General features: G+C 37.0%; 1 protein-coding gene across 1 annotated transcript in view; it reads right to left on the reverse strand.

Moving 5' to 3' along the window:
* LOC107706004 (uncharacterized) overlaps positions 1 to 11,572 on the reverse strand; it is a 29,084-nt gene that overhangs the window by 2,799 nt on the left and 14,713 nt on the right. The window lies entirely within an intron of this gene.

The following is an 11,572-nucleotide window of genomic DNA, read 5'->3' on the forward strand; positions in this document are numbered from 1 at the left end:
ACTTTCACATTTAGATCTTTTAAAGCAAAACACACTTTTGAAGTGAAAACATCATAAAAAGCTTTCAGCATATTTTCATCTTTAAAATACACATATAGGTTTTCTACATATTTCTGTTTTTCTTTTAAATACAGTCCACACATCTAACACAATTTTTTTCTTTCTTAGCCACAATTCTTCTCTCCCATATTGCACTTTTCATTAACATTATACACAGATTTATAAACCTTTTTTGACACTTCTTTTCCCATCCAAACATCACCACTCTGTTCCACTCCATTACATTTTCATCCCACTCCCCAGTCAAATCTTTAATTAAACATTTACATTTCCTTAAAATCCTCAAATTTTTTACAATATAAAAACATATGTAAAACCCCCTCTTCCTTTTCCTGGCACACTTTGCACATCGCATTTTGTTCCATTCCTATTTTATTTAAAATAGCCTCAGTAAAAACCACTTTGTGTCTTCTAAAATATTCCAAACATTCTAACATTGTTTCCACACACCTCCCCCTCATGTTCCTCCATATACACTCTTCTTTAAGATCTTTACATTTCTGCACCCCGTACTTATTAACAATTGGTTCTTTTAAAAACACCATCTCTAAAAAAACAATAAAACATCTTCACAGTACAGGTCTTAAAATCATGCAGTTTGTCTTCCAGTCTCACATAAATGTTTTTCTCTTTTGTCTCTTCTTCCATGTTTTGAACCATCCCTTCCGCTATGTCTTTGTGTTTAAAGACAAAATTTAAAATTTTTAACAAAATTGTGTTAAAATCCCCCATCATTAAAGAAAGGGGAAGTCGTGGCCTAATGGTTAGAGAGTTGGACTCGTAACCCAAAGGTTGCGGGTTTGAGTTTCGTACCGGCAGGGATTGTAGGTGGGGGGAGTGAATGTACAGCGCTCTCTCCCACCTTCAATACCACGACTGAGGCCCTCTTGAGCAAGGCACCGAACCACCAACTGCTCCCCGGGCGCCGCAGCATGAATGGCTGCCCACTGCTCCGGGTGCGTGTTCACTGCTGTGTGTGTGCACTTAGGATGGGTTAAATGCAGAGCACTGATTCAGAGTATGGGTAACCATACTTGGCCACATGTCACTTTCATTATTATTTTCTTATACTTTTTTATAATGCCTCTTAACACATTAAACAACGTTTTTTTTCCCTTCTCCTCCACTGGCGCATGCACATTTAACTAAAATCAGTTCTCTTCCATCATATCTTGTTTCCACTACCATACATTTCAAAATATTATCTGTATATAGAATTTTACTCATTTTAAAAACATCATTCTTCTTTAAAAATGCCACCCCTCTCTCCAACCTTCCATCTCCATTATTATATAAAACACCTCCATCCCATCTCTATCAATCAATCATAACATCATTCCTCCAGTTTGTTTCTTGTAATGCAATGATGTCTTCACTTTTACATTTTTCTTTAACTTTTTCAAATTTTCTCAAGTCCATCAGTCCTCTTGCGTTAAAAGTAACACAACTTAAAACCATTAAACAAAAGAAAGAAAACTTTTAAAACCATCTCAGTCCTCTTCCTCCAAACCTCTCAGCACTTCATATCAGTTTAAACATTTTACTCGTCCTTTTTTCATAACTTTTTTTTCCTTGCATTTTCTACATTTGGTGTTACCTTTAATGTTCGTCTTGTTTGTTTCCTCGCTTTGTCCTTTTCTACCTTTTTTCCTCCTCTTCACTGTCCGTTTCTTTGTTTTGCTCCTTTTCTACTTGTCCCTCTTTCTCCACCCCGCCCAGAAAGTCTTTAAAACTAGAAGTTAATTCAATTGGTGTCCATGTTAATCTCTGTCCTTGTGTTTGTTCCTCATTATTCTGTTCACTTTCTGTGTCCTCCTCGTTTTGTTTCCTTTTCCATTTCTCGTTGTTGCAATTCCTCTGTTTCTTTCTCTTCTTCGTTATTTCCTACATGTTTGTTGTCTCTTTCATGCATTTGCCCATCCGCCTGGCTTTCTCCACCTCCTTCCTCTTCCTTTATCCAACACTCACATCTATTTAAAATCTCTCGGCATTCTGGGCACTTAACCGCAGTACAGTCCCATGCAAAGTGTCCCCTCTCCTCACATTTATAGCATTTAAAATCAGGGCAGTCTTTCATCAGATGCTCCGGCCTCATGCACAGCCGACAGGTCTTCACCTGGTGGCTGTGCATCACCCTGAAATACTGTGGCCCGTCCGCTGTTTCCAGCTTTGTGCTGTAAGGGACTGAGACAACTTCTCTTGGAAACCTCGCTTTGACAAACCTGGTGCCATCCTCAATGTTTGTGCCCGGATACACCCTTCGTTTAATTTTTGACAGGTAAAACTCCCCATCTATTCAGTTTTTCTAAAATGTCTTCATCTTCCAGGTAGACAGGCAAATGCATGAAAGAAACAACATAGTCTCTGTTTTGCAGTTTTTTTTAAAAAATTTTTTTTATCTCGCACGTTGCTCCATTTGTCAGTCCATCCATCAAAATGTCACATTTCTTCCTTTTCTATAGTCAGTTCGTACTCTTTGCCTTGTCTTGGCCGTACCGCTAAAATTTTCCCTCCTCCAATCTTCTCCACTACCGCCTTGATGATATCCACCGCTTTTGCATCGTTTGCTTCCTCCACATTGATAATCACTGTTGCTTCTTACCCTCCTCTCTTCCAAATCAGGTCCGTTCCCAGCTTGTTGTCCATGTTCCAGTCCAGTGTCGTTATGTTTCAGTGTCTCTCCAGCCATTTCCGCGTTGTTTGCCGTTGGTCCATCCATTTTGTACAAAAAAAATCTGATTAGAAAAAACGTCACAAAAAAACAACAGAAACGAGAAAAACCACCCTCCAGACAGCCTAAGGTTGCTGTTAGGTGGTTTAAACGGAAAAAAAAAAAACGCAAAACAAACAAAATAGGTGTGGGAGAGCCTTCCTCTCCCTTCTGTAGCCAAACTACTTCCTGTTGACTCACTAGTGCCCTCAGGGTGTTATGGCCGTAAGCGGGGACTTTCACAAAGAGTGGGCTATTTAAAGATCAGCCACCCTATAGGCCAGTGTTTTAGAAAAGTAGTGAAGAAAACGCAAAAACTTACAGTACCTGGTATTCCAAGGCAGCCTCCCATCCAAGTACTAACCAGGCCCGACCCTGCTTAGCTTCCGAGATCAGATGAGATGGGGCGCAGATTTATTTTTTTTGTTCTTAAAATGTTTAAAAAAAAAAAAAAAAAAATATATTTCAAACACAGCAAAAACCAACAGTACTTAATTTCATAGATTAAAACCAATTCGGCATAACATAAAATATAAAATGTTCAAATAACGACATTTTGCATTTGAACTTTTTTGACTGAATAATAATAGGCTAATGCTTTAGAGTAAAGAATTCTGTTAATTTACTCTGGAAATCCCCGTTTAAAAAAAAAAGAAAGAAAGAAAAAGAAAAAAAAGAAAATTTTGGTTTTATTAATTATTGCAAAAATAAAAGCAGCCTATTAGAATTAAAAAGCCTACTAAAAGTTAAACCATGTCTTTTCAACAAAAGGGTTATTCTGTACAAAATTATTATCAAAGACTTCTTTCACTTCCATTTTAAAATAATCATATAATACTTGAAGAATAAAAACCATCCTTTGTTTAAAAAGTTTACACACAGAAACGTTCTCCTTTTTCTCCTTTTCCACATTCCTTCTTTAACCAAATTATTAATCCTTCCAACTGTTAACATCAGATTTAAAAAACAAACATTTTTGGCTTCACCTTTAAAACCAAACAAAAATATTGTTTCCCAATTCACATCAACAGTTGTTTCTTCAACCCCCAAATTTTTCACCATTTCTTTCAATTTTTTAATAAAACATTTCAACCTCACACATTTAAAAAATAAATGTAATATTCCTTCTCTATTACATACTTTGTAATACATCTTGTTCTATACCAATCTTACACAGTCTCATTTCACTCAGCAAACAATTGTCTTAACAAGTAATCAATTCTCTAAAATAGGACTTTTCCACCATGATCTTAAATTTTGCCATACTTTTTTTTTTTTTTCATATTGGGATATAATCTCTGCCAATAGTCTTCTGCTCTTGGTTTAATGAAAACATCTTTACATAAACAATAATAAAAACACATTAACTTTAGATCATACTTTTCATATTGATCTTCTAGAACTACTTTACTTTCTTCTTAATTTTCTTCAATTGCATCACTTATCACTTGTATCAGTAAAAAAACTGGTATAACTTCATACATAATCTTTAATTTGTCTTATCCTTGCATTATACCATTTTTTTTTTTTTTATAAAAAATTGTTCTCCCCTTTTAAGTAACTTAAGTAAGTTAGAAACAGTGGTTGTCTTAAAATGTCATCTTTATTCAATGACGTACAAACAACATACTTGCTATAATCCCCCCATGCTTTTAAGACTTCTTTATAGTATTCTGGAATTCTATTCATCATATTTTCCTTTAGTTTCATCCATAAAATAGCATCTCCTATTTTACCACACTGGTTTAAATAAAGTCATTACATCTTTCCAACCATATTTTTCATCCTTCCAATATTGTTTAATTACTTTTTATTCGTATGCTTTTCATTCTTATGCTTCAACTTTCCCAATTATAGTATCATATGCAATTTTCAACGGTTTATCTTCGCATAAAAAATTTTAAATTAGAGATTTTATTTTTTTATACACCCATAATGGCATGCTCACTGCTCCTAAAACATACCACATTTTTGATAAAAACAAAGAGTTTATTACTAGAACTTTCCCTTTTAAAAACAAATTCCTTAATTTCCAAAAATTTAACCTTTTTACCATTGCTGTTAAAACTTCCTCCCATATTACATTTTCATTTTCTCCAACTCTTATTCCTAAAATTTTCATATTTCCTTTCTGTTCTTTAAATGGTATTTTAACAGGTAATTCATTCATTTCACCAATTCTCATATAAGTTGTTTTTCTTTATTAACCTTTGGCCCTGTTCCTCTACAATATTTTTCCAGAACTTCCATTACTTTTCCTATACTTTTAATATCTTTAACAATGTTGTATCGTCGGCATATTGATATATCTTATGTTCTGTTTCTTCTTCTTTTATCAATATTCCTTTTATATTTTTTTCCATTTTTATTGCCAGACCTAGAGCTTCAGACACTAAAGTGTATAACAGTGCTGACATTGGGCATCCTTGTCTGATTGATCTTGTTATTTTAAAATCTTCTGTTAAAAATCCATTCACTTTAACACAACTTCTAATATCTGTGTATATACATTTGATCCATTTTATAAAATTCTTACCAAATCCAAACTTCTCCATTACATTCATCAAATATTTATGCTCTACCCTATCGAACGCTTTTTCTAAATCTACACTTATAATATACCCCATTTCTTTTTTTATCTCTCAAATACCATATCAGGTATCTTATACTATTATTAATGTCAGAGATATCTCTGTTTAAAACTGCATATGCTTGATTTGTTGTAATTATATTTGGTGCCACTTTTTTCAATCTGTTTGCTAATACTTTAGTTAAAATTGTATAATCCGTATTCAGCATACTAAGTGGCCTGTAGTTTTTTAAATCTCTATCTCCTTTTCTCTTGTATATTTTTTTCACTACTCCTTTCTTCATACTTTGTGTTAATTCACCATTCTTAAAAACATCAACATATATTTGTTTGAGAATTGGACATAAGCTATTTTTAAAAACTTTATAAAATTCAGTCGGTAATCCATCTATTCCTGGACTTTTCCCATTTCTTAACTGCTCAATTGCTGTTTCTATTTCTGTCTCCGTAATATTACTCTCACACATTTCTCTGTCTAACTTATTTACTTTAGCTTTTATTTTCTTTAATAAATATTCCTCATCCTCTGCAATTAAATCATTTTCTCTAAAACAAGTCTTTGTAAAATCCTCTAATTTATTTTAATATTCCTTCTGTGTCTTCCACTGTCTTCCCATCTTGTGTATTGATACTTTTAATTATATCTGCTTTCTGTCTATTTTTCTCTAATTCATAGAAATATTTAGTACTTCTTTCTCCTTCTATTATGTCTTTAGCTCTACTTCTTATTATTGCTCCCTTACTCTTTTCTTCCTCTATTTTCTTCATTTTTTCCTGCAGTTATCTTATCAATGTTTTTCTCTCCCTCACTCATTTTTCTAATTTCTTCATCCCATTCTTTTTTAACTTTACTTTCTATCATTCTTTTAGCTCTCTGAACTTTTTTTAGAAAAAAATAATCGAGAACCTCTTTATTCTTTTTCAGACAATCTCACCAAAATCTTCTTTCTTTTTCATACATCTCATCATTAACACTATTAATTATTATACTTTCTATTTCTATTCTGTACATTTCCATTTTTAAAAGTCCTGTATTTAACATCCATACTCCTTGTCCTTTTATAATCTCATTAAAATCGTCTCAGGTTACTTATGTAACTATGGTTCCCTGAGTAGGGAACGAGACACTGCGTCCTCTAGGGGTCACTATGGGGCGCCGGGAGAACATGTCATTCACTTCTTCGTCTGAAGCTTGCGTTCAAAGCATGGCAGGAAGCCTAGAGGACGCAGTGTCTCGTTCCCTACTCGGGGAACCATGGTTACATAAGTAACCTGAGATGTTCCCTTTGTTACGAACTCCCCTGTCTAGGGTAGAGGAGATGGAACAGATTAGTTAATTTGAATTCTTTATTTATTTAATTTAAACAAATTGTACGTCTTCAGAGCCCCTGTCTCCCATCCCAGCACTGATTCAACACCCGAACCATAAATCAAGCAAAAAAGATTTATTTAGGAAACATAGGAAAAACAGTAACAAAGAAAACGGAAGGTCTTACATGGAAGCAATTAAATTCAGGAGGGGGTAATAGCCAAAATAACAAACAAAACATAGGTCTAACTATTTTAGTAAACTAAATAACCTAAACACAAAATTACGATGCAAACAAAAGACAATATTAAACCTACCTCCCTTACTACCTATAAACAGGAGAAAAAGTATATAAAACAAATGGCACCCACCTCCCACAAAACTCCTAGAGGCACTGAGAAGATCAGTCAGGGGGAGACACAATACAAGCAAAATTCCTACAAAACCCCATGTAATACCCAGTCATTCCCAGGAACCTGCGTAACTGACGTTTGTTTGTGGGCGTGGGGAACTCTAACATGGCAATTATTTTAGCCTCAATTGGTCGCACTTGTCCTTGACCAACCTTTTTCCCAAGATAGGTTACAACTGCTTTTGCAAATTCACATTTGGTCAAATTCAAAGTAAGCGAAGCTTTTTCCAAGCGCTGGAAAACATACTCAAGGGACTTTAGATGTTCTTGCCACCCATCAGAATAAATGACTATGTCATCCAGATATGCTGCACAGTTTGGAATGTTAGCCAGTACCTTATGCATCAACCTCTGGAATGTCGCAGGTGCATTTCGCATCCCAAAGGCGAGAACAGAGTACTGCAAGAAGTTATCTGGTGTCACGAAAGCAGAAATTTCTGAAGCTCGTGGTGTTAAAGGAACTTGCCAGTAGCCTTTCAAAAGATCAAGCTTAGTTACATACTTAGCTGATCCAACTCGGTCTACACGGTCTTCTAAATGGGGCAAGGGAAAAGAATCTGGCTTAGTGATACTATTCACCTTCCGATAGTCCATACAAAAGCGAGAAGTAGAATCTGGTTTTGGGACTAATAAGCAAGGTGAACTCCAGGGACTTTCACTAGGCTTTGCAAAACCATTCTGGAGCAAATACTCAACTTCAGCCCTCATAATCTCACGCTTAGCAGGATTTACGGGAACTGTTTTATTGGCAGATTCTCACCAACATCAATGTCATGAACAAGAACATTCGTCTGGCTTGGAACATCAGAGAATAAAGTAGGATATCCTCTGATCAGTTTACCCACTTCACCACATTGTTGCACAGGAAGATAAGACAAATAAGTGTCTAGATCAGACAGAATGGCTGAGTTTTGCAAGCGTCCACCTGAAAACTTAGCATCACACCCAGTCAATCCATCATTCTCAGGACTGTAAACAAGGGGCAAAACAGCAGACATGACAGGTACAACTTTTAAGTCAGTAGCTTCACCTCCATCCCTTACAATATAGGGCTTCATCATATTTATATGACAGACTCGAGTGTTCCGCTTACGATCAGGGGTGCAAATTACATAGTCAGTATCACTGAGTTTTTTTATCAACCGTGTAAGGACCAGAGAATTTGGCTTGTAAAGCTGACCCAGGCACAGGTAATAAGACAAGAACCTTATCACCAATTTCAAAGTGGCGTGCTACACTCTTTTTATCAAAATGTGCTTTCATTTTGGACTGCACAGAGGCAAGATGAGATTTTGCAGTTTCACAAGCTTTATGAAGTCTCTCACGAATGAACTCACATACTCAAGAACAGATGTGGGCGAGGATTGTTTAGACCGTAAATGTTCTTTAAGCAATTTTAGTGGGCCGCGAACAGTATGACCAAATACTAATTCCGCGGGACTAAAACCCGTTGACTCTTGTACGGTCTCTCTTACTGCAAACATTAAGAGGGGCAGACCTTCCATCCAATCTTTCTCAGTTTCCACACAACAAGTTCTGAGCATGGTTTTTAGAGTTTGATGAAAGCGCTCCTTGAGACTCAGGATGATATGCAGACAACAAACGATGACTAACACCCAACTCTTTTGCTACCTACTGGAACACTTTGGAAGTAAAATTAGTTCCCCGGTCAGTCTGAATAAGCCTAGGTAGGCCAAAAATGGAACAAAACTTCACTAGCTCCTTCACTACAATATTGGCTTTTAGTGACCGCAAGGGAATCGCATCAGCATATCGAGTGGCTGCACACATAATTGTTAAAACATATTGATGTCCTGATTTGGACCTAGGCAATGGCCCAACACAGTAAATTATCAGACGCTCGAAAGGTTCACTTATAACGGGAATAGGCTGCAAAGGCACTAAAGGAACTACCTGATTGGGTTTCCCAGCTACCTGACAAGCGTGACATGAGCGGCAAAACTGAGATACACTGGATTTTAAACGAGGCCAAAAAAAGTGCTTGGCAATTCTTTTGTACGTCTTGGTTATACCAAGATGTCCCGAAAGGAAATGCTCATGTGCAAGTCTTAAAACTTGAGACCGGTAACTTGATGGTAGAACAATTTGATACATAGTATTCCAATCAGCCTCACCTGCCAATGAAGGTGTCCATCTACGCATCATCACTTCACCATCCCAAAAATAAGACACACCACTTTTTGGAACGGTATTCGAATCCACAGCAAGTTCCCTGCAGCTATTCAGAGAGGTATCAGATCTCTGAGCAGCAGCTAACTGTTGTTTCCCTTCGCAAAAAGGAAGGTCAGTTGGGTTAGAAAAATCCTTGGATTCCCCCAAATTTTCAGATTCGACTGACAGTTCACACTGTACTGAGTCAAAAGAGGCTTGAAACAAATTAGATAAATCCACTACATCCTCATATTTTCTTGCCTGTGCCCGTGTCACTACACATGCTGGAAAAACGGAAGGAAATTTAAATGCCAAACCAGACCGATCATCCAGCTCAGGGTTAGTAGAAACGACTGGGAAAGGGAAGACTTTTCCACCGGCCAGATCATTACCAATGATAAGACTTACACCCTCTACTGGTAACTGTTCACGAACACCGAGCTTTAACCAAACCTGAAACCAAATCAGAGACAAGGTGAACATTATGTAGCGGCACATTAATGCAGCCTAGCTCCATTCCACAAATCAATACATCAGCACCAGAATAGGTCTGCTCAGAAAACGACAACACATTCTCCAAAATAAACGATTGGGCTGCACCGGTGTCACGGAGCATAAGAACAGTTTTTTTTCTCTCCACTACCAGGAAGAGAAACAAAACCATTTATAAGAAAAGGTTTATATACTTCAATCTCTGAACATGAACCAGCTCGCTCTGATAACGCCACAGAATGAGCAAATGCCACATTTTTAGGTTTTGCACCAGCCGATTTTTGCTTCCGGGCCTTGCATTCTGAAATGAGATGGTTTGGATCTAAACCGTAAAAACAAACTCGCCGTTCTTCAGAACCTTTTGGCTTATGAGAGAAATCGGACTTCGAGCGGGACACTCTACTCGCTTCTCTGCGCGATTCATTTACTACCAACGGCGCAATTTTGGCCTGACGTACAGAGGGAAAAATTGTTCTGTGCGTAAGAACAAACTCATGAGCAATCACAGCAGCATCTGAGAGTGTTGTTACCTTCTGCTCATTTATATGCATTACAATGTTTTCTGCTATACAAGTTTTAAAATCCTCCAATAAGAGAAGTTCCTGAAGTTGATCAAAAGTCTCAGTTCTACTAGCAGCGCACCACTTATCAAAAAGAACCCTTTTCTCTCTAGCGAACTCTACAAAGGTTTGTTTGGCTGCTTTTGAATGTTCCCTGAATTTCTGACGGTAGGCTTCTGGTACTAGCTCGTAAGCTCTTAATATGGCCGGTTTTACAACATCATACTCAATAGCCTGTTCTACAGGTAATGCAGAACAAATTTCTTGAGCTTTGCCTACCAAATTACATTGGAGAAGCAACACCCACATATCTCTTGGCCAATTCAATTTCTCTGCCACACGTTCAAACGTAGTAAAATAGGAGTCAACCTCGGCTTCACAAAACTGTGGTACCAATTTTACATACTGACATCAAAAACGGAATGCACAGAATCCGAATGGCCAGAAGAGGGCGGACTAGAACGAGGTGAAGGACTAGGCCGGTTACGTAATGCTTGAAGCTCAACTTCTAGTCTACAGAGTTTTATATCGTGATCCGATTCAATTTCAAGAGCTTTAATCCACAGCAATTGAGTCTCATGTTCTTGTTTTTTTAAGGCAAGATCAAGTTCTTTTAATTGAACCGCGACTTTAGGATCAGAATAGGATACCTCGTTATCCATACCAGCTGAACTCACTTCATCAGAAGCCGGCTCCATCTCTCCGCCCCTTTCACGCCCCTGTTCTGGAAAAACAGCAATTTCCACTAACCTCTTATACAATTCATCTTTAATCTCTTGCTTTCTCGCCATTCTAGAAATGGACATATTATAGAAGTCAGCTATTAACAACAAGTCACTTTTCCTACACAGATTAAATTCCTCAAGCGTTGGAGACAATGTAAATGTAATCAAATCAAAATCCATACTATCTCACCAATATATGGATCTCCTCCCCCCTTAAGGAATTCAAAAACAGCCAAACAAAAAGATAAATAACTTACCCGTCTCAATGTTTGTAACCATAATCAATCGAGCGGCGTTATTTATAAATGAACAAGCTTCTACGTCAACGACATCCCAATTTACCTGCTTTACGTAAAGTTATAAATTGTTGAGATGAGCCCCCAATTCTGTTACGAACTCCCCTGTCTAGGGTAGAGGAGATGGAACAGATTAAATTAAAAAAATAAAGAATTCAAATTAACTAAACAAATTGTACGTCTTCAGAGCCCCTGTCTCCCGTCCCAGCACTGATTCAACACCCGAACCATAAATCAAGCAAAAAA

Source organism: Sinocyclocheilus rhinocerous, unplaced genomic scaffold (genome assembly GCF_001515625.1).
Source record: "Sinocyclocheilus rhinocerous isolate Xijiao unplaced genomic scaffold, SAMN03320098_v1.1 scaffold325, whole genome shotgun sequence".
In the NCBI taxonomy this organism is placed as follows: domain Eukaryota; kingdom Metazoa; phylum Chordata; class Actinopteri; order Cypriniformes; family Cyprinidae; genus Sinocyclocheilus; species Sinocyclocheilus rhinocerous.